Here is a 25,152-nt window from a genome sequence, read left to right on the forward strand (position 1 = left end):
CTAGTCTCAGTGTTTTTATAGTGAAAGGATTGATAAGCTTTTTGGACTACCGTTTAATGAAATGGAGCGTAGTCTAACCTTATGTAATAAGGGTTTAATGTACAGATTACAACGTGGTTTTTGCTCGAATAGAACCTCTAAGTCCATCAACGAATCTACGTCTTATAATTTTTGTAAATCGCTGAAATACTCAGTAGTGAATTTAATTTTATAAAATGTAGCGAACACCGTGTAACCGAATTACTTAAGTCAATTTGAAGGAATAGCTGGAAAACAGTTTAACATCACACTTTAACAAGTGGCGGCCTGAGATAAGACCTGGTCCATTTTAATCACTATAAAGGGGAGCCAGATAGCTGGAGTTTGTACATCAATAATCTATGATTAAGCTTTACTTAAATCTCGACGCACGTGCGAGAGCCATCAGATGAAGCCTTGAGAAGGCTTGGCAAGTGAACTTTAAGAGTTTGCTGACCTACCTTTTGGAAAGCCGTGCTGAAAAGGACAAATATAAGATTTGATAGCGAAAGCTAATTGCTTAGTAACAATTCACAGTTCGAACAATTTAGGCAGGACAATGCCTCTATAGTTCTCAAGTAGAGATGTCTGCTTCCACATTTGAGAAGTGAAATAACGAAGCTACTCTTCCAACACAAACCCTTTCCAAATTGGGATTAAAATTCTTTCATATAGCATTACATGGTTTGAGTATACGTGATGGAATGCCCAGGAATTGAATCAAGCCCAGGCACACAACCATATTTTAGCGATATAAAATCTTTCAATATGCCATTAGCTGAATTGATCAAGTTTGGAATTGAAATCAAGCTTGTAATTTTGATGATTTTCAGTTAAATCGCAAAAAGTCACGTGGTTTTGAAAAGTTGAGAGATGATGAGAAAAAATGCAGAGAGGGAGTGATAGATACGCGGTACCCCAAATGGTTAGATTCAGCACTTTTCGTGCTATCACTAATTAGTCTGCATTGTCAATTTTATTTAATTTACTAATGAAAAACTTGCTAAGAAAGCAATTAAAAAAGATGCAAGAGAAGCTTTTCTGAAGACGATTTCAGGCGATTTCATGCTCTGCTGCACCTTATTTTGTTTCTGTATAGCTGTTATTGTTATGATAGTTGTTTGTTGAAATTGATCGTAGCTCGCCTATAAACAGATGTTACTCTGATCCTATTAATGTAACATTTGCCCTGACTTGTTTAAAAACGACTTATTTGAAAATGAAATTCAAAGTAGAATCGGATATAATTGAAAACAAATTTCGCTAACGTTTGGATAATTATTTTTGCTAAGTACGCCCTTTTTCCGAAGGCGCGACAAGCATTGCTTCATTTCAACCTTAATCCCATTTTGTGTTGATTTGGCTGATTCTTACTTTACGAAGCTCGTATTGTAGTCGCGAAAAAAGAATAACTTTTTTAATTTTTATGATAAGCTACATAAACGGAATCCTAACGCGATGTTAGGAAATCTTCTCACCTCTCAGCCTTTAGCACGTCCTCATAGATGTAACGTCTGTTTTTAAATAACATGTTGTTAATGGACTACACTACTAGGGTTTTTGGCAGAAATTTTTCCTAATTATTAAAAGGTTATTAATTTAACACAAAACCATAGATAATTATTTCATTTTCGTTTTCTTTGTTTTTTGTCTGTCTATCTTAAAAGAAACAAACACATTTTCTTTAATATCGCTGAGCTTTAATAAACGGATCTTCAGCGTTGATTTATTAATTGAGAAAGATTTGCTCTAAGACGCTAAGTCTTTTCCACTGTACACATTTAGTATCATAATGGATACGAATTGATATGAAGGGTACCAGTATGCTAGATTCTTCTTTTCGTTTGCAGCACGCAAAAATTTCATAAAATTAAAGAAATGTTTTAAAGATATTTGCATACATACATATTCATAATCAGTGCCATTTTCCAAGTAAGCTCTGTCTGTTCTGTATGTTTAGCGACTGTGTAGCTGTGTTTCCATTTTTATGTGGGCTAAAGGCAGCTTTTGGGGTTTAACCATTTGCAACCGCAAACGTGGAGACAGAAGAATGAAACTTGACGTATTTATAATTGGCAAACAGACACACATATCAAATTTGCAAATTGGCGCCCGCAACCCGAAAATTGTAATATACAATAGTTGTTGGTCTAAAAGTGTTCCATGGCCTTTGTTTGTTTTACTTATCAGGTTCAAATAGCTTGGATTGTCCGAATGTTTGATGTGAATTTATCAGTGATCAGTGGTCAAAACCATTTCACTAACTATTTACGAAGGCATGTGAAGAAATGCTCTCTAGGGTCATTCAAAGCAAAAAAAGGAAAACTTATTCGAAATTCTCACAGATAAAAGAACTCTTTATAACTTTTGTCTATTTAAGATTCATCCGTAAGGAAGTAGTTTTTTGTTTGATTCAAAAATTTTAAAATCTGTGATATCGTGTGGTTTTATCACCAAGCACACTATATGCATTGACATTGACATAAAGACGCGTACGTGTATAAAAAACCAATCCACGCGCCGACCCTTGTTCGAACTCTCGTGTCTTGCAAGGGGCTTAAGTTTACCAAATAAGATTTTCCTTAAGATTAGATGTTGGGTATCAGAGTCGTTTTCTAAGGCGATTAAGCATAATTTTCTTTTTCGTTATTATTTCGTTTAATGACTTAACAACCGACAGGCGCCAAGTAACTCGTATAATTTGTTACTTAAATCTTTTATTGATATCCTCTGACCAGGGAAGGATTTAATATCTTTAAATGTTTATCAAATTTCCTATATATTTCTTGGTCTTTTTCTCTTTCTCTTACCGTGAGATAATCATTTTTCTATGGCTCTTAAAATTCATGTGGTGTACGCAGTTTTAACATTTGCGCTTTAGTAAAGTAATTAAAAATTTTTCTTTTCATTGCTTTTAAAAGTATTAAAGAAAAAATAAATAAATAAAGAGGAAGATTACTGTAATAAAAATAGCAAATTAAAACTGTAATGAAATCGTCTCTTCTAGCTTTCCCTTTTTCTCTCTTTTCATAAAAAATATTATTAAATGTATACAAAGAGCTTTAAAAAAAAGGAAAAGTTTTACGAACACTTTTAAACCTGAAAAGCAGCTGTTAGAGTACATATAAAAATACAAGGGTAGTATATACGGACTAAAGTACTTAACCTTAAGCTAAGCGTACGCACACACATTATCATAATGTAGACAGCATATAAATAAAACTAAACATGTTCTAAATCATTATGTGCTGGATAAGTGTTAGTAACATGAACACACAGTCTTTATTAAAGAACACTTGCATTACGAACACGAACAACTCGTCCACTTACGGAACAGCTAACACCGCCACTGCTACCATTATCACCATCATTATCAACTTTCAACAGCTACACTCTTGTGTAATGTTGTAAATACGTACATGTATATATATGTATATATGTTTATAAACATAGGTTGGTTTATGTACACCAGCAATCGTGTGTTGGTCGTGCATTTAGTAAACAAAAGTGACAAAGAAAGAACAACAACCAAATAGTTGCAACTTCATATGTAGCAGAGGGCGAAGTGTGAGTTTATAAAAATTATTGAGAAAACGTAAGAAAGGAACAAAGAAAAAAACTAACACTGCGCCACGACTACTGCATACTAAAGAGAATTTTTATGTGTTTGCATGTGCATGTAATGTTTTATATAAGTACGCGTAAATTGCATACAAGAGCTACGTTAACGTTTATGAAGGCGAAAAAATGTAATAAACAAAACTAAAAGTAAAATAAAACAAATTAAAAATTGAAATTATACGTACAAGAACAAGAAAACAAAAAACAAAAATCTAAAAAAAAACAAATTAAAAATTGAAATTATACGGAAAACATGCAATACAGACTTTATGGTAACCACTAGGGTCAACTACCCAAAACTATAAAGTATTCTTGAAGCTTTATACCGCAAAATATCTCGATATATTTTAACGAATTTTCTTGGTTCTTTTATTGGTATTGTATGTAAAGATACAATTTTTTTTAAATTTTACTAGAAATACCCACAAATATCCAGCCCCCACCAACAAAGTATGAAGATATCGAGTCATTTCTTTGTGGCATATAGAGAAAAATGCTTTTTATGTAATTCTTATGTCTTGCGAGCGATTACTGTTCTGAGCTCTTTTAATTGTTCTTGCATAAAGTAAATTGTTCCACTTGAATTTTGCTTGGACTCTACTCCCTCCCTCCATTTTGCTTACAAACATGTACACATTATAAAGTCACTACCATAGCTAAAGCAAACTAATTCTGGTACTCTATTTGACGCTAGCAAACATAATGACTTGAAAACCTAAGCAAAAAAAACGAAAACACCATCGAAACTTGAAAGATGTTCCAACAAAGGCTTGACTTAAGAACTTTAGTTCTAAGAAAATGCATAAAATTTGTACGGGAAAAAATTCCCGCTATCGTTCGTAATTCGCGCAGAAGCAAAAGTACGACATTCTTACAATTTCTGTAACCTAGTCTGAGAGGGAGAGAATACTAACGCAGTCGTTTCCTTGTCAATATCAATAAAGCTCACCGAAAGCCACATGACGCATGCAAATCAACATTAAATGCTGACTCGGTGTACCTTGATCCGCCAGTTCATCCATCACTCGTTTGTTATTGAAATTTTGAAATTAAAATCTTTAAAATTTAAAAAGTCGAACATAAGCCTAAATAAGATGAAATAGAATCTAAATAAATTATAATAATAATAAGTTAGTTGCGATTAAAAAAGTTAAAACTCACATTTTAAAACTTCGTTTACCCAAGTTAAAAATAATCTTTAGATTATTTAGTATATTTGTGACCAGCTTTATAAATAAGCAAAACTCCGACAATATATGCAGATAATTTCAAAGGTCGGATTCCAATAACAAAAGCAACGGATCAATTCACCTGATGGGTATCCAAAGTTCGACCCAAAACCCGTATGCAATAGTTTTGATATCTGTTTGGTTTGTCTTTGTGTTTACCATCGAAATTCTGGCTTTTTCCAAATGCATACATGTGTGCTGGTGGCAAAGATTTTAATTTTTCTCTAAATATCTACAATTGTTACTTAAACAAAATATATAAAAGTTTGCATTTTCGAGGACTTTTTTTTTCTTTTTGCGTTCTCTTCATTGCACTCGTAATTCTTGTTTAAAGTAGTTTTCTGCAGTGGTTGGATATTTGTTGTTGTTTAACAATTTGGGTGTGTTCATGTACAATTTACAATTTTAAGAGTACTTCTTTGTAAATATCTTGTACCAGTGGACGCATGTGTGTTAAGTCGTTCACATCGTTTGCGATTTCAAAAATTGGTTAAACGAACCGCAACAGTTACTGTCTGATAATCTTATGGGATTTCGAGATAACATCCAACGTATAAGAAGCCTTTCTGTACTTTCAACTTTTTGCTCCTCCTAGTCCATATCTCTATATAACCGCTTGGGTTTAGTGCTGTTTATCCCTTTGCTTTATAAGTCAATACAATTCTATCCTCCATGTCAATCAATTACCCCTTTAATGGCTTACGTATCAATCAATTATAAGTTTCAAGTAAGAATTTTGAATTCCTTTCAAACATAATACCTCAAATTTAGTCTAAATTACAAATTTTTCTCATAGGTATAGAGAAGAAAGTGCTTTTAAACCCACTGCCTCACTTGGTTGAAGAGTCAATGTTTTGTAAAAACTCTCTTAAAGTAACTAAAAAATTAATATCAAAAGTGTGCAATTTATGTAACCTTAAATTTAATGTATTGCGTTATTTATTAACAGTCTTAACTCACTTTCAGAAAGACTTCGCGACATCTTTATAATATAATCCTTTTTTTAAAAACGTGTAAAAACATTACGCTGGACCAAGGTCCACAAGTTAATGCCATGCATCACTTTGCTTAAGACAGTTACATATACAACTTTTTTAAAAAAAATATAGCTCATAGACAAAGTGGCCCGAACGAGCCCATTTTCAATAACTTCCGTCCGTCCTTGAGCCAAAATATGTCAATGTACAAATTTCACCGAACTGTCTCAAAAATTCCAACCTGCAGATCGAAAGCAAAGATACATGGGCGGAGGGGTGGACGGACAAGCTTAGTAAAAAGTAGATCTACCGGAAATCCTTATATTCGTTGAATACATTCGCACAAACTTCATACACCCTGCACCAAAAGTGGTGCAGGATGTAATAATCAATTCAAATCAAAAAAACGTCATTTTCTAAACCTCATTATAAAATCGATGTATATCAAGCGACTGGAGATGTGGCCGTTTAACGCAGCAGAAGATGAAAGTTCAGCTCTTCTAATATCTCCTACAGGAATTTATCAATATGTTGGTTGACGAGCGAAGTCTTAGTGAAAAATAACAGTGTTGTAATGTTTACAATATTTTAGTTAATTTTTCGTCGGCGGTTGTTGTGCTGATATCTTTATTAATAACCTTGCAATAGCCTATATGCAAAACTTCCATGCAAATTGCAGTTCTACAGTGGATATCCGTTTCAGCATCGTGCCCCTTTAAAGTATGTTCATTTTTAATTGCTGACCGCATTAGCCGCAGAAGATGAAGTTTGTACTAAATAATGTATTTTCGGAATATTATTCATAACGACACTTAAGGCTTAATAAACATAGGTTGTGGTATGCGGTCGATAGAAGTTTTAGGTAGGCAGAGTATTTTCTATATTATCTATTATCTATATACGCACGAGTAGCGTCTTCACTTGAAAACAGCGCGATTTTAGATTACAGGTTCAATAAATTAATAGCTCTGTTCGAAAATATGGTTTACATTTCATAGCACAAGTAGTGGTAGAAGGTAGGCAGCCTTAAAGATTGCACTTGCACTATAATCTAATAAGAAATCATTCAATCATGGAAGAAGACGGGAAATTTTGATCCGAACAGAATAGTCGGACTTACAATCGTGATAATGTCCAATAAAAAATGTAGAAACTTCAATACGATTTTATCGTATTTTCCAGGAGCTGCGAGTTTATCATTAAATTAACCCTTTTCGGTATTATTCTTTTTTAATCTATAAGAGTTATACTCACTAAAAATAAGGTCGTAGTTCTAAATTTATATAAGAGATATTAATTAATACCCCATGAAGGTATAGGTTTTAATTCAAATAAAAAAAAGAGAAATTTTGAAGAATAAAGCGAAAGCCTGATAAAGCGCTCAAAACAATTTTGTTTTTACTGCTCCTCTCTTGTCGTATTGATTATATTTTCGCACGTAGAAAGTATGCTGGCAAGGTGCTCGCCAGAGAACCTTATCTTTAAGCTGAAGAGAATTTCAATAGCAAAAAAATCGAAAGAAGAGGTAGAGCAAAGTCGGAAAAATATATCATTGATACAGCAATGTTTAAAGGATTATTAGGAGTTTTGCAAAAGTCGGTTCTACGATTTTTGACTTTTTATTCAAATTTTAAACAATTTAAAAGGTGTCATAGCTGGTGAATTATAAATGTATATCATATTTTCGGACAAAGACAGCATGTATTTTTTAATTCGAAATGTCAGCAGGCAAATTTATCATGTTTAAAATTTATCTTTAAAGGAAGCCAAGTTTACATCCAACTTTTGTACACACATAAAATTTTATTCTTTAAATGACGTATAATGTAGGAGAGGGTTCGGCTTGAACTTGAATGTGCTTTCTGTCTCTCTTTTCTCGTTTCCCTTTTTTTTATTTTTCAACTTTCCCACTGAATAAATGTTTAAAATTAATGCCTCTGTGTAAGGAATAGGAATCGTATGGCCAATATTTTTCTCTTTGCAAGTGTTTAATGTGATTTGCAATAAAGTTATTTGTGGTTATATTATTTCTTAAAAGTTTTGCTTGAATTGTTAGAAAATTTTCCTACCAATAAAGAGTAAGAAAAAGAAAAAACCGTTGTGCTCTGGTAAGAAAATATATTTCAAAGCAGCTAAAACCACACGTCGAGAATATGAATACGAGGTATAATGCATTCAACAACAAGAAATCTGATTACAGATTAGTGTATACAATATCCGGAATTATTGTATAAATCTGCATAGTGTGATCTTCACGACGAACTCAACACCTACCATCAAAAAAACAGCCCATCATGTACAAACATCACACCTTATAGCCTTGTATTGAAGCCAAATAATATAAGGTGTTTAATTAAGGGTTACCATTTATTTACTTATTTTGCCTTATCTTTGTATACAGTCGCACACGATATAAGTTAAAATTCTGCTTATAGCAACTATTTTTAGAAATTTAAATATATGGGGAAAAACATCCCAATTTAAGACTGTAGTGCGGCCAAACTAGAAGACGGAGTAGGTTTCCAAATCCAACTATATCTTAATTTTAAATATTTAACTGTAGGTGTCTTTGCTTTAATGTTCGCATCCCTGTTATCTTAACAACTATTGTCGACCTTGTATACATAATTACTTGGTTTATTTTATTTAACTGAATTTTGAAGAGTAGTTGAATTTAAAATTGCAAAAATATTTTTTCCGTATGTTGCTGATAACCGGGTCCTAAGTAATCGAGACGTACTATTTCACTTGCCACGTTCGACTAGAAAATCTATTGAGTTTTGACATCGATAAAATAAAAAGTTGATGGTGATGGTTGATGGCGCATTGCATGAGCCTTAGAGGGTTGGACGAAAAAAGAATTGAAAATCTTTGATAATATCTTGACTGATATTTCGAGCTAGAAAGGATTTGCTATGCTCAGAGTCCTGAAAAATGTCAATTGTTGAAAGAACGCTTTCAACCGCCTAAAAATAACCTTGGAGACATTTTCGCAAATCCTTAAGAAAAGAATGCTTCAACGATTTAGGTCAAGTACTGGCGTAATTGCATTTCAATCAATATGACTTACTTTCAAGATGGCGAGCATAAACTTTGTTAAATTGTTTGTTTTCTGAACAAAGCGCTTGTTCGCATCGTGTCCGCTCGTACGGTTGCAATTATCGATTCATTGACCTTTTATTTTGACGTAAACAACTTGCCACGGGATGCTGCCTTAAAATGAATCGCAATGAAATAAGAAAACTAAAACAATAATATATTATTTACTCTGACAGTTGAACATAAATCATAAGCATTTCTTGACAGCTATGGTAGTGAAAAATTGTTTTGTTTTAAAATAAAAATATGCTGTAGTTAAGTTAGCTTAACCAGTTTGACTTGTTTTTGGTTTGAAGAAATTCATTTATTTTTCACGAAACAATTATTTAAGATTCCGCCACGCTCACAAACATAGCAAGGCAAAGATATAGAAAACTTGTTAGCAAACAAGTAAAATTAATTTTCAAATTAATTAATTGATTAATATTTAATTAAATAAATTGCAATTTTCCCTACGCATATCTACTTTAAAATACCCACTAACAATAAAAAAAAAGGAAATTTTATCGCTCTTAGAGCCCCCTTAAGTAATTCTTATGAAACTGGAACATAAATTCTGTCGATCTTAATTTTCACTTCATTAAGCACCTCATTTACAACTTATGAAAGAACAAATCCCTTATGAATATATCAATAATCACGAGTGCACGTGATTCTGGGATAACTTTTCATAATAACTTTGGCAATAATTTCATTTATTATGGTCAGCGTAGCACATTATTGCTAAATTTTCCACGCAACCCCAAAAACAGTGAACTATTCGAGCAATAATGCTTAGAGGGTCAAATTTAATGGTGTAAAGCCTTAGCGTGCAGCGCGCAGTTGTAACTATAGACACTTCCAAATGTTCAAATACAGGCGTATTCTACAGTCCATGGAATTTCGCATAAACGAAAGTTTGTATTGTTGAAAACATAACAATAACAACCACATCCCAAGTGAAAAATTAAAGGATAACAATATGAGACTTAAATGCTAGACTAAAACATACTCGCGAACACCAACACATTCATATATGGATTTACTGTCACAAGACACAGGAAGGATTTCATAACGTTACCGAACTATAACTAACTGGCAGACAATACGATAACCATTGTAAATATAAAATGTTTGCAGCGATTCCCTCGCTTGTGATATATTTCTAATGTGCTGTCATAGTTACCGTCACCAGCGTTGTCATCTAACTTTAGCAAAAACAATTGTGTACTGTGTGTACAATTTTCCATTCCGTGTTTTTTTTTTTTTATGCGTGTTTGTGTGAACATTTCAATGCTTCTATTTTTATATTCTATTGTTTTAAGCTTAACGTCAGCTGTCATTTATTCGTCGCGGCTTGTTAGCCAACATATGAAGCATATCATAAATCCAACATAACTGCAATATATGTACATAGCTAGCTGCTATACGTTCCATTCCAGCAAACTATGAACAAATTTTTACAATTTGTTATTGCATTTTTCAAGCGAGCATTACAATGTTTCTATTAACCACACATGATCTCTAGCCCGTTAAACGTTTGGGAATTTTTAACTGTTTTTCCTGCTGCGATGGCATGCTTACGGTATGCTGCTATATGTAGAAGGGAGCATGAAGGGTGCATACGTACTTGGTTATGTGGGTTAGGTTTGCGTCTATGGCTGTTGTCAGTTTCAGAGTTTAAATAATGGTTAATAAAAGGTCTCTCATGTGTTAAGTCAAAAAATATACAAAACAATAGCAAGCCATTTTAAATAAGACTTTATCTGGTATACCGATAAACCTAAGCCTCCACCACATATTGTATATGCGCCCAAATCTCTCTCAAAAAAAAAAGACTTTTGCACAATGTTCATATGGTTATAAATTGTTAATGATAGACTTGTTTTCCCATCCGACCTCTTCGTGTTAAATTGCTTTGTGACCCAATCCAAAATATTGCTTTATTATTTATCAGAAAAATGTCTATTGATTATAACCTTCGAGAGAAGCTTTGAATAAAAACAATGGTGTAGTTGGAGAGTTCATTAGGTGAAAGAAAGAGAAGATCAAGAATGAAAAGGTTATTATTCATCCACTCTTACTCTTAATGAATGATTACTCAGGTGTAATCAGATGTGCGTACAGTCCTTCTATGCTCACATTGATTGCAGTTTTTAAGCACATACTATTAGCCACTTCTGACAAGGCAAACTTAAAAAAGAGCAACAGTAAAAAAATGTTTGATTGAAAATAACCAAACAATTCATCTGGAATAGTAAATTTTAAGTTAGCAATGCATAAAGTGCTGGATAGGCTGTCTTTTAGGTGAGCGAAATTAGCTTACTTATAAATACTTACCTTCAGTTGAGTGAATGCGCTCGCTGCAGCCCAATCCACTACATCGTACAAAATCCTCTATTTAGAGCTCGATAGATGCTTGAACGGAAGCGGCACGGATTCACATGATTGCTGAGTAACTTTTGAGCTTTTTCAAGAATTGCTATCTATCTACTGCTATCTATCTATCTCACTATACCGATAAAGTAGACAAGATAGTTGGAGATCTAGATCAATCAATCAATCAATTGAAGTCGGGCTTTTGTTGTGAAGAGCATCCAGTATCGTTCTAAGGTGCGCTCTAACGTAAACAGGTATCTTTTTCTACTGGTGTCGTCTATTGATGGTTGGTTGAAGTGGAAAAGGCCAAGGCTGAAATTCCAACGAGCGTGCATACTAACGGTGCATTGCAAGTGCTATAAGTGAAACTGTGTTTGTTGAAATGACTTGGCGTTAACATAAAAGCTATTCGTTATGAAACCAAAAGTAAAAATCTGCTTTCATTAGACAACGTTTCTTTTGCTAATAAAGGAGCCAGTGTCAGGCTTCTGTAAAATTTATCTAAATTTCCTCTTCCGATGAAAGTTCAAACGTTTTTCTACCATGTAGATAGTAAAGTTAGGGTACTAAATTAATCAAGTATAAGGAGAAGAACATATGTTGTACTCTTGACAAACACAGTGGATCAATTCGCAGAAATGGAAAATTAATTTCATTTCCAATGTTTGCTCTTAATTGCTACATTCGTTTCACGAGTGTAAGTATCCTTGAGCGTTCAAAATATCTTGTATCTAAAAAGTAGAAAAGTGTTACTTTAAACTCGTTTTGCATTGAAAGCAAAATTCTTTTTTGAAAGCTTTTTAAAAGAAGTGAATTTGATGGGAACTCATTTTCATTCTTATAGCAAATCTTAAGAGCCATATTATTATTTTGTAAGAAATCTGTCTCCTAGCTGCAAGTCAAATTAAACTCTTTCAACGTTGCTTTATCCCTAAATTTTTGTTTAGCTTTTAAAAATAAAATTATTTAATTATTTTCAATTAAATACTACAAGAATAGGAAAAACAAGCTTTTCAAAAAATTTTCGAAAAGTGGTTCTTCTTTCGACTATTTCGCTTACTCTGTTGCAAGGCATAAATTTAATTCCCTCAACCGCCAATACTACTGCAGATACCTTCAGTTTGTTAAATCCTCCTTGTTTGCTAACCCTAAATACTTTTTTAATTTCGTTAATTCCAAAAGAAAAATCTCCATAAACCCGTCGTTTGTGTCTTTTAATGGCTCCGAGTCCTCGGATGATTTTGAATCCTCAAATCTCTTTGCGGAATACTTCCGACGGAACTTTTCAACTGCCAATTTTGATTTATCGGAAAATTATCCATATTCGATTTCTAATTCGGTTTCAATTCCTAACTTTGTTATATCGGAAAATGACGTTTTTGAAGGATTGAACTCTCTGAAATATAATTGTTCGCCTGGACCCGATGGCATCCCCTCATGTGTACTTATATCGTGTGCTGGCGAGCTTTGTGATGTTATCTCAAAGATTTTTAATAAGTCTTTGAATTTAGGTGTTTTCCCTTTGTGTTGGAAGACTTCTTTCCTTATTCCTATTCACAAAAGTGGTAGTAGGCAACTTGTAGAGAACTACAGAGGCATCGCCAAGTTGAGTGTCTTACCTAAACTGTCCGAGCGAATTGTGGCTCAGCATATAGCCTTTTCCATGAAATTGTATATTTCTCCTTTCCAGCATGGTTTTCGAAAGGGAAGATCTACGGTGACCAATCTGTTAGAGTTTACTTCTCATGTTTCCAAGGCTTTTTCTAGTGGTTCTCGCACTGATGTCATTTACACTGACTTTAGCAAAGCGTTTGATATGGTTAATCATAGACTACTTAGATTTAAACTCCAGACCTCTGGCTTTCCTCTCTTCTTAGTGGAATGGTAAAGCTCTTATCTGCATGGTAGATCATTCAGGGTTTTGTTTAACCTCATTACCTCGGATGAATTCCCCGTGACGTCTGGCGTACCTCAAGGTAGCCACTTTGGACCTATTTTATTTAATTTATACATCAATGATTTGCCCTCCGTGATTAAATTCAGTGAGATTTTAATGTAACCTGATGATGTGAAACTGTTTTCTTCTTTTTCCGTAGAATCGTAATCACATCATCTTCAAAGTGATTTGAACAATTTGGTTGCATGGTGCTCTCTCAATCTTCTGAAACTAAATCTAAATAAATGTAAGAAGCTTTCTTTCTTAAGAAGGAAGTCGTTCAGTACTCAATACTTCATTGATTCGCACAGGTTGGAAGACGTCGATTCGTTCATAGATTTAGGCGTTCTACTCGATTATAGGTTACGTTTCAATTTGCATATTGAGTCCTCGTTAAGCAAAGCTAGGTCCGCGCTTGGTTTTATAAGGAGGTGGTCCAAAGAGCTTGATGATCTTTATATTACGAAAAGGCTTTACACGTGTTTGGTTAGACCTATACTTGAGTATGCCTCTGTTGTGTGGTCTCCTTCATATAGGTGCTACGTAGATTCAATTGAATCTTTACAAAAGCAATTCTTGCTGTTTGCCCTTAGGAATTTGGGTTGGGACCCGATTTCCCCTCTTCCATCCTATGAAAATAGGTTGCTTCTGTTATCCTTACCGTCACTCGAGAAACGTAGATTTGTTCTTGGGGTTTCCTTCTTAATCAAATTAATATATGGTGCAATTGACTCGCCCGCATTACTTCGTGAGATAGGCTTTAATGTCCCTAACCGCTTCTTTAGGCACTTTATGTTGATAAAGCTTAGTCAATGCAAATATAATTTTGAACTGCTTAACCCGCTCAGAGTTGTTTGCAAGAACCTAAATGACGTCTATCATTTATTCTCATTAACGGACTCTTTAAAGTCCATTAAAGCAACATTGCTTAATTTGCGCGATTTACCTATGTCGTACTTAAACTGACTTAACCTTAAATATGTCATTATGAGTCGAAAATTAATTTGTTGTTAACAATTATCGGTTGTCAAGCTTATGCATGTTTGCGATGGCTTAGGGGTTCACTTGCAATTTGGTCCTGTATCGGTTGTGGGTGTGGCTCTATGCTAATTATGTACATGCTTTTTTTTTTCTTTTTTTTTCCTCCTTATTTGTTTTATTGTACTTATACTAAGTTTTATTATTAATTAATTTTAAGATTTACTTAAGAGTCAATTGAACTCGACTGCCATTTTGTTTTAGTTGAGTTTCTTGTATAAGTGGAATAAATAAATAAATAAATAAATAAAGACGAGCAGAAATAAATTTTTGTTAAGAACGTAATAATTATTCTTGTTAAAACAAATTCCAAGGGAAGGAAGAAGCAGCAAAAACAGCATCAGTTAAATTAAGAAACAACCAGATAGGAAAATCCAACAAATATTTTGGTTTTTATTAGAAAATTGTTGGTTTCGCTTACAATTTGCTCAGGTTTCCTAAAGAAAACTTGGAACGTTGCTATGAACATGCAAACAATTTTTTTTTTTTAGGGTAAGTTTTGAACTGTTCCTACGAAAATTGCATCTTTATATGGTAAAAAAAATATAATTTTTAATATTTTATGGTAATAATTAATTCTTGATAGTAAATCGAGATAGAAGTCAATTTTGCGGAGTTTGAACCACGTAGATCTATTTGTTGAATACTACCGCATATAAGGATTTTCAGGAAACGTGAACCTTTATATATTAAAAATCCGTAACAACTAATCGTTTATGAGGGGAGTTCGTTCGGGCACAATCTGACACAAAAATTAAGTTGATCAAATTTAAACCACATGACTCTACTTCTGGGACCCCATTCCATATAAGGTTGCTTAGAATAATAAGCCCTTCTTTAACTTCTTAGTAGGGTCTCAACTTCATTACCGGCAGAGTGATATTTTTATAGTAGAATTCTCTAGCTTGATTAACTTTAACTGTCCGATATGATAAAACTTTGAAGGATTTTTATGCAAAAAGAAATTAGTTGAACTCAAGTGTGCACTTTTTATTCCCCACACCACTTTGGGTGCAAGCTTATATTAAGTTTATGCGGATGCATGCAGCCAAGGGCGTTGACATAGATCTACCTTTTAAGATGCCGATTGCATATGAATTAATCCCTGACAAAATTGTGTTTCAACTTCAAACCGCAATTTTTAATTCTGATTCTGAGGGAATTTGGTATGTCGGTGGTTTTTCGCTCAAGAACGAGCGCAATTGAAAACCATTCGGACCAATTTTCGACTACTTCCCATATAACGCCTTATTTTAACAAATAGGTGTTGCATGCATGCCTGTAGAGTGATGTAGAGTATTTAAAAGTGGGCCCCACTGTAGCTTGTTTATACTCACCGAAGGATAGACGTATATTTATTTTGTCAAAACGCTTGCAACGCCCAGAAACATGTACGTTCGTCCGTCCGCCTGTTTGACTGTGTGTTTGTCCGTCTATGTAACATCTATTGAAAGCATCATCATTCGTAGACTCTAACATATAAATGTACAAATAATTGAACGCATATTCTATGGGCGATGTTGTAGGAACTGTAGAAAAATTGAAAAAATCGACCATGCCTAACTGGGATTGAATTAATTTTGCCCTTATTTTCTTGCTCTTCTTTTCACTTATTTTCAGTTATATTGATATTCACATACCAACGATACCACAAACATTCCGTTTCTCATTTCTCGCGTGCAAGGCTGTTCTCGATCGACTCATGTACACGCAAACTCTGTATATAATAATTTGCAGTATCAGGGAGGCACGAATTTTTCTATGTTCTAGAAATCTTCAAGGCTATCCATATTTGAGTATCTCCATTTGAGTATCGTCGTAAGGAAGAAAGTATCGTTCGAACACACAATAATTAATCTAGTGAAACCCGTAGTAACAGGAGTAGTATCTGCTGTAATAGCGGGGTGGAAGAGAAGAGTTGTTTGCAACGTGGGCTCCCCAGTTTTCAAGGCAATTCTGCGTCACTTAATCGCCCTTTACCCCTGCAGGAGGGTCCAAGATGTGAATTTATATGCGGTCCTAACTCTCCCCCTTCAACCCTTTTAATTATTAGATGTGTATTTGGTTTAGGACCCAGAAGGTGTGTACTTGGTAGTCAGGAATTCCGCCGATGCTACAGCGACCTATGAAATTAAGAACGGCCGTACTTTATGCATGCGAATCGGTTAGCTGCGCGGTGCTGGGCTATGTGGTCTCGATAGTTCTGATTGTAATGCTAATGGGTTGTCGGCATTACACGAGGACATAATCACACTTGCATTTGGATTGTTCATACAACAGGGACTTATTCTCTTCCCCCGGGGGTTTTAAACGGACGAGAAGAAGTATCGACCCAACATATTGCTATCTGTTGGTCACCACACTTATTCGCAGGTCTGATTTAAATCGCGAACCTGCGTGGAAGCTGACTGTTTAGTAAAGAAGTGGGGAAGGAGACGACTTCCGATACCGTCGATGATTTCTCCAAGGGTTAACGCACAAAGCGCACGTTTTCTTTGCAAATATTTGCGGTGCAATCAAAAACGTGATTAAAAAAGACATCATTTCAAACCTATTCAATGGCAAATTGCTCTTAATGGGATCAATACGTGAATATATTTTACGTCTCACAAAATCGTGAGAAATTTATTTTATTAAAACAAATTTTTCCATAAATTTGAAGCAAATTTTCCGACATATTTTTAGAAATTTTATATCATTTATAAGTGAATTGAATGTCATGCTTTTATAATATTTTATGCACTTCTTGACCAGAGCATAATATAAAAATGTAAAAGCCAGTCTATTAAATTCAAAAAAACTCAGCCCGTGGCTGTATATTATAAACCCGCAAATCAGTAGGTTAACCACTTTGTAGGAAATAAAAAAAAGCTATTTTTTCTTTTCATTCAATAGATATAGATGCGGAAAAACACAGTTAAGTAAAAATTGTCAATTACATACACTTATATATATAATATGTATGTATTTAAATATAATAGAAACGCATTTGTGTTGCTTGGACGTATGTGTGCATGAAATTTTCTATAATGCAGTAACAAATTTCCATATGCGGTTTTTGGCTCATGTATTTGAATGACCAAGCATTGTATCGAGAGTGGGAGGATGTAAGAGACAAAAAGAAGGAAGAGGAGTTTAATGGGCGCTTACATGCTGCCAAAATGGAAATGGCACGAAAACACTAAAAATTTGCCCGGTATCTGTTTGTGAACATGTTTGTATATATGTATATAAGTGTTTCTGAAATGATAAGAGCAGATTTTTTATTTTTCCGTTTATTTATAGTCATGTGCATGTACATGTGTGTGCGGTCGCTGTGGCAATAGTTGGCGAAAATTTTAACAAAAATTAGTAGGTGTGTCATATGTGGCATTACAGCTTAGTGCCTATAATTCAAATGATTACATGATAACAACAACAAGAAAAACAAAAATAAAAATACCAGCGAATAGATCGAATGTTGTTCTAAGCATTATTAACAGGACGCTTAATTTGTTTTTATTAAATATAAAATTATTAATTTAATTAACTTTCTGTTATTGTCATTTGTCAATGGTTTATTTACATTAATTGTATATAATAAAATGATCAAAATATAAATATTTTGCATTCATTCGTTTTAAATTTGTTTGTTTATTTTTAGTTGAAAAACTGTTCAATTATATTTTTTGCACCCACCATGATAGAATGGAGGTATCCTCATTTTGTCGAAATGTTTGCAACAGCCAGAAACAGGCTGATTTTCTGACGTGGCTATGCCACGTATGTTCTTCTACGTGGCTGCGTAGTGTATGTTGTTGAGTCTCTCTTTCTCGTAAAAATGAAGATATGGACATTAAGTTTGGTAAAAACATTGATGGCGTATGCACGGAGATTGGCATAGTACGTGGGCCAAATTGGTCAATGACAGATTCGGCCGTAGCCGAATATCAGTTTCCCATTTGTTATATTTATTGAAAATATATCCAAAAATTGATTGTTGCTTTTATTATGTATGTATAGTATATATATGAAGATATATATATATATATATATTTTGACGTATTAACACTACTGGATGTATTATATATTTACTTAACATCATCCATCTGTTGCTTTACTTTTCAGTTCAATGGCTACGCCTGACTAAGCATTTTCACCCGTGTCAGCCAACTGATGGCTTGTTGAACGCTTACGTATAAAATACACATACACATACATCTCCGGATGTTCATGTTTAAATATGTATGTGCATGTTTGTTTATATATGGAAGCCTGCTAGTGTGGCAACACGTCCACTTTTTAATATTTTATGGAATTTTGTTTATGTTAATTCACTTCGTTCGACTCGGCCTGATGACAGGATGTTGAAAATTTTCAACTTCCGTTTTTGTTCCTTTTTTTTCCCCTTATTATTAAATTGCTATAAAAAAAATTTAAATTGAGTGCCTTTATATAAAGCTTTGCTTTCGCAAAAGAGAGTGTATATGCATCCGGCAAAATAACTAATCAAATTATAAAGCGGAAGCACAAAAACAAGTCCAGTGTAAAAGCGACCGGCAAACTTTATTTAGATAAGAAATAATCATAAAATTTAGAAAAAAAAATCTTTTTTCTAGCTGTTGTAGACAACAAAAAGACCTTATATAATGTTAATTAAGAACACACTGCGTCCATGCGTAAGTTCGCTAAGAAAGTGAAGCAAGTTTTATATGCGGATGATTAATTTGAAATGTTGAGGTTACACGACGTCTCTAAAATAGTTAAAAGCTGGCCTTGGGACCATATCAATAATCTTTGCTCGACAAGAACAGGGGGCTTTTACCTGCTCGGAACCTTAATCTTACCGATCCAAGATTCGTGCCTACTCACGCCGCTCTACCTTTATACGTTTCGCTTAATAGACTCGCTTACGGAACTCCCAATGCCTTCAATCCTTTCAAAAAGAAACAAAACGAAGTCTCCGGATGATGATTTTCTCCTTGCCTTCTTTTTGTTTTTTAATTGTTTAGATGAATGGAATAGCCCTGCTGCCGGTAACGCCAATATACATGATCAGCGGGACGGATTTTTCTTGATTTTTTGCGTTCATTTTTTTCATTTATGCTTATTTGGCTGTGAAATATTTTTTTTAATTGTTTCTTAATTGAGTTTTATGCTAACGCCAACGACAGGGCAAAACTTTCTCTTAACTTTCTCTTTTAAAATGTATTGAAAATGCAAAGATAATGCGAATGTTGACATTTTTCCTATATGACGAAATAAATTTAAAATTCGGCCCACCCCATGACAACCGCTAGGGTTTGCGTATACCTAAATGAACTGGAATTAATCTTTCCTTATTGAATTACATAAAAAGATATGACATATTCTTATGGATGCCATAAGTAGGTGTTTTCAGCTGATAATAATAAAATGATAAAAGCAATCGTTAAAGTTTTGCGCAAAATTAAATCATATTTAATATTCTATCTAAATACGTAAAATTAAATTCAGTAATCTGTGATAGGTAACGAACGCCTGGGATATAAGCGTAGAAAAAGGTTGCGATCGTTACAAATCCAATGCAGCCGATTTACTTTGTCGATAAGAGGAACAAGGTTCACAAAACAAAAAAATTGGAAACAAAAGTTTATTATTTTCGTTTTAGAAGAGAATTTTTCATGCAACAGTTGCAATATAATTCGATCAGCAACCAACCAACTGAACTAGAGAAAAATTTGTAATGTGAACCCTAGTGAGATTATTATGAGATTCTTTCATATATCGGCACGACATGGAATCTTCTTCTATAACATCTACAGCTAAATATTAGAATAGCTTTCAAATTTCCAATGCATGAGAGTCATGGATTATAGGAGCCAACATCTTTTCATGACATTATAAGGGATTATTTATAATATTCTAAAATAATGTCTTTGAGGGCATACACAACCTCTTTAAAAGCCCTTTTCGACATATTTTTGTTTGGGATATTAGGAGACAATACCAGATATTATTGCTGGAGTAACAGAACAAATTAACCAAACTTATTAAATGAAATCGTAAACGCATTTCTTCACTATACAAAAAATTTTCATCATATTTCCACGAAATGCGTTGAAGCCACAATTCGGTGTTGGTGCAATCAACAATTGATGGGATGACAATGCTTTCGTTTTCGCTTTAATGACGTCAGTGAAAATAGGAGCAGCGAACACAAACCAGAAGAAAGAAACCCCGATTCTGCCTTGGTTACGGATGCTCTGAGAAGGTACTACGATACCACACAAGCAATAACTCGAATATAATCTACAAAGCATTTCGAGAAGTTCTACGGAGAATAAGCAAACTCAAGGACCAAGTATTCGCAGGTGCTGTAACTGCAAGAAAACTGGTTAGTTTACCCGCGTATATTAGTCGGATTGTAAAGGAACGCGTAATAAGGCTGAACGTTGCTGCTCCTTGAACTAAAAAGAGTCAATACAGCAGGGTGTGAACTGACGCGCTATTGGCCGCAAGATTTCGACTACGAAAATTATGGAACGGTAAGAGCTTATCCGATCCAGAAACATCTAGAAAGCAGACCTTTGGTTAAGTCAGCCTATGTAAGCAGTCTTGTAGCTTGCGAAGATAACCTTGTTCCGATTGAACAATATTCTCAGAAAATTTAATAGATAAAAGGATTAAGACAAAAACGCCGGAATGCAATTTATTATTGGTTACTTGCTCCCTTTCAAAAGATTATTTGCAGAATCTGGTCGGGCAGAAAGGACTACAAAAAGTACTAAAACGCTGTACATATAAATTCTTGTAAATAACCAATTTACATATAGATCTTTTCAGAATTGTAATAAAAAACCTGCGCTGTTCCAAAAATCAAAAGACAATGATACAAACTTAATCGCGAAAATGATTGAATAAAACCTTAATTGAGAAGAAGTCATTTTAAATAGCAATATAATAAATAAATAAATAACAGATTCGAGGAGTGCTCAAAAAAAAGGAGAATTTTGATTTTTCTCGAAAATATTTACTTATTCACTAATACCTATTTTGTTGCCTCCAAAGAAATAGATATAATAGAATTGAATAAATAAATGAATAAATCGTACCTCTGAATTGTGCATACCCTCTATTTTGAACCGTTTCCTGCTGGCATTGCCCGTAGTTGGTTTAAGCAATTACAGTCAATCAAAGTGTATTTATGATACTGCACTTTGTATGAACTCCAAAAAGGAAGCAACGCGTCGGTTGCATCTAAAAATTTATGTGCGGTATTTGGAAAAGATATTGTAAATGTTCGTACTTCTCAAAGATAGTTTAGCAAATTTCGTTTCGGGGATCTAAGCCTCTAAGAAAGTGATCGATAAAGATGTTGCGATACGTGTTGGAAAATAACCCACATTTAACAAGTCGAGAAATTGCAGAAGAGTTAGGCATTCATCAAACAACTGTTAGATGATCACATTAAATCTCTTGCATATATGCTAAAGCAAAGTACATGAATAAAATACGACAGCACTTTCTCTTCAACCTATTACAGTAATTTTTAGAAGCTTCTATTATATCGCGTTCCGTGCTAAAAAAACAAGATGGGTGAGTCGGGATATTGTTTGCCCAACTATAGGGTTGGAGCTGTTGAGCCGTGACGAGTGATGAGCAATAAATGCCTTATGGTCCCAAAAGCTTCCAACTATGTGCTACTAATATCTAAGCAATATCTAAGGCAAAATGGAAATTTTAGTTGCTTCCATCGAACGAAACCGTCATTAGCATAAAGTTGGTTTCACTGCGTCAAAAAACGCTCTTCATATGTCAAAATTCCTAATGGTATGGTTTTTCGGCATAAAGAAGACCGTGTTGTTATGACAAAACTCGTACTGGGAATGTAAAATGAAATGCAGCATGATCTGCCTGCAGTCACCAAATATTATCACCTCTGATCAACACTGCCTTTTCAATGAGATGTAGCATCCTTATAGTGATGCTTAAGAATAGATCTATTTGTGAATAGCTTCAAAAAACGAATAGTATTCCGCATGTAATTCATATTCTGCTTAAAAGATGAGAGAAGAATTGGATGATACTTTATAGAAAATATTTCGCACTATTCCTATTATAATGAACATTCGATTTTGTTAAAAGGTTCGCAAAAGCTTTCCACTCCGAATACTAGAATCTTCTATTTCTTTAACGATTGTCGTTTTGTTTTGAAATTCAAACGTACTCTGAAACAATCAATAAAGAATATATGTGAAAAGCCATTGTTTTCTACCTCGAATTTTGAAATTACGAAAATTTCTGCAAACGATGAAGTAAGAATAGAGAAAGGCAAGCACAGAAAGTTGTATACATTTTAATTGACGGACAGACATACAGGACGAAATACATTTGAAATCTTAATTCGCAGAAGGGCTTCGAATGTATGGATATTACAAGTCGAATAACAAAATGAACACATTTTAGCATATCTAGTTACTTGTGCTGGGCATGAATAATATTTTCCATGAAATTTGCATTTCCAATAAAACCTCCAAAATTATTTTATGTAAATCTCATGAATATTTACAAAAAATAAAATACAAGCATAAAGATAACATACATTGTAGTGAACGTAAAACAGAAAATGTCATATGCTCTTAACAAGCTAAAGCTTTTTAAGCTAAACAAAATATCTCACTAGAAAAAAATTAAAATACATATGTTTGGTATTAACAATGAAAACTTACCAAGCGTGCACAGAATTCAGTATAGACGGCAAAACTGGAAAGGTGAAAAAGGAATGTAACAATCAGTGTATTGTAAGCTTTAAAAAATTGCTGAAGCGAAAAGATTTTAGTTATCACAATAAGAATGAAACAAATATAGGTTTGAATTCAAAGAAGGTTCGATTTGAATTAAATTTTTTCTCTATTCATTTTCGCCTACAGCGTATCGTACGCGATATGCAGATATTTCAATAAAACGTTACTTTTTCTATTAACACAAGCTCAGCAAAAGAAAAGAACAGAGAGAAAGGTGAATAGTATGAATAGTTCATGCATCTTTCGAGTCGTATGTGTGATTAATTAAGATAAGGTACGAATATTAAGTGCGTACTGAATTATCAAGACACTCGTAAGGAACGGAAAGGTACAACGGAAGTTATGCAAAAAGTCCTATTGGTATTGTGGGAAACGGTAATTTGTAAAACCCACACCATAGCAACACTCATATCTCTGAAGCAAGCACAAAACTTACAAAACACAAAAGAACAACCGCACATCGATTAGGATCATTACTAGTAAGAAATTTTAATGATGTTTCTACCCAATTGTGAATCGATATTCAATTTCTAATTGTCAGTAAATCATTGTCTTATATCCTGTAATCAGTACTCTTCTTGGCTTGATGCTCAGACTTAAACAGCATGAGGAAAGTTGCAGTTTTCCGTTTAAATTGTGGATAAGCAGACAAACTGATCGTGGAAATTAACATGGCAGACAGCTGGACGGAAGACGAGGCCAAGCAGGCGGATAGAAGTGGGCGGCTAAGCAAGGAGAAAGCGGACACATACAAGTTGCTTACACTGGCCAAATCTGTACGTACGTGAATTTGGAGAGGCCTTGGTTTCATACTTCTGTTAATCGGTTGACAAACTCTTCGATAGCGCAATTTTGCATTAATTTGTACACTGACTTCAAGTCACCGTCAAACGAAGATACACACCAACATGGTTATTGTCGTGTTTTAACACTTTTCAAAGCGATTTATCATTAAAAATATTTGCGTCTCATAAACTGCGTGCTCATACTTGTTACGAATGATATACAATTACTTACTTATTACGAATGATATAAAATATAGAAATGAAGCGGATGTTTATAAATGAAAAAACATAGAAAAATGTTTTTAAAAAATCCAAAGATTAATTCTCACGCACGAACGGTTGTATATTGTAGCAGCGAAAATCAATAATTATTTGTATTGGAATATTATAATAAATAACAAATGAGGTTAAGTACTAAAGTTCAGGTGAGCTTAGTGATAAGTGATGATATAAAGTACTTGTTGAAAACGACAGAAAAACTTTTAATATTCAAATATTACTTTTTATTAAATTATAATGATTTGTGACAAATCCGTAAGCTATGGAAACATAAAATTACACTGCAATTACGCCCAAAAATTTGTTGTTGTTATGTTGCATAGCCGTTCGTATATAAATTTTTATATAAGTTATGCAAGTTACAACCTTATATATCTCGTAGCATATAATGTTTCTATTCTTTGAATGATTATGAAGTTTAAATGTTATTTAACTCGTCAGTCTACGCTGATGAATATATTGCCATTTCTACATCAGCCTCCTTGTACAATGCTGCTACGGGTGAAGAAGGAGGAGGTAGAGCGCTTGGTAAGAGTAAGATCAATTTCTACCTCAGCAATGTAGAAAATTTTTGGATTAGATAAGTGTAACTATTATTAAGAAATTTCTAGAGGCTTTTTGATCGACGGAACAAGTCGAAGTGTTCATTCCTTTCGAATTGCTAAACCGCACATCTTGAACGTTAGCTGCAATCGAAGCAAACCATTGTGAGATTACATTGCGATCGAAGTGATCGAATTGCTTCGGTGATACCCTAATCTAGCAAGTAAATGGCCCGATTTTGGCTATAACCTACGAAGAGAATTCCGATCAATCGTAACGAGGTTAAGAATGAAAAAAGTAGTCAAAGTTTGAAAATTGTGGGTATAGAAAAATGGAGCGGATCGTCGAGCCGAATCGGTCAAGTGAAGACATTTATTTCCTAAAATAACAAGCTTTTGATATATTTCTTTCCATGAGTATGAAGGATTGCTCGATATCTGACTTTTTTATTGGTAAAAGGGTTATGCCGCCATCATTAACTTGTATATGTAACAAACTGAAAAT

The 25,152-nt window shown here is 33.9% G+C and overlaps 1 protein-coding gene across 2 annotated transcripts in view; it reads right to left on the reverse strand.

Moving 5' to 3' along the window:
* The window catches only part of LOC119640662 (putative neural-cadherin 2), a 317,900-nt gene that overhangs the window by 204,561 nt on the left and 88,187 nt on the right, over window positions 1-25,152 (reverse strand). For both annotated transcript variants that reach the window (XM_038038857.1, XM_038038858.1), the window contains exon 2: window positions 22,967-23,000. The gene's annotated coding sequence lies outside the window, so the exon portion shown is untranslated. The remainder of the gene's footprint in view (window positions 1-22,966; window positions 23,001-25,152) is intronic.

This window comes from Glossina fuscipes, unplaced genomic scaffold, assembly GCF_014805625.2.
Source record: "Glossina fuscipes isolate IAEA_lab_2018 unplaced genomic scaffold, Yale_Gfus_2 121, whole genome shotgun sequence".
Taxonomy (NCBI): domain Eukaryota; kingdom Metazoa; phylum Arthropoda; class Insecta; order Diptera; family Glossinidae; genus Glossina; species Glossina fuscipes.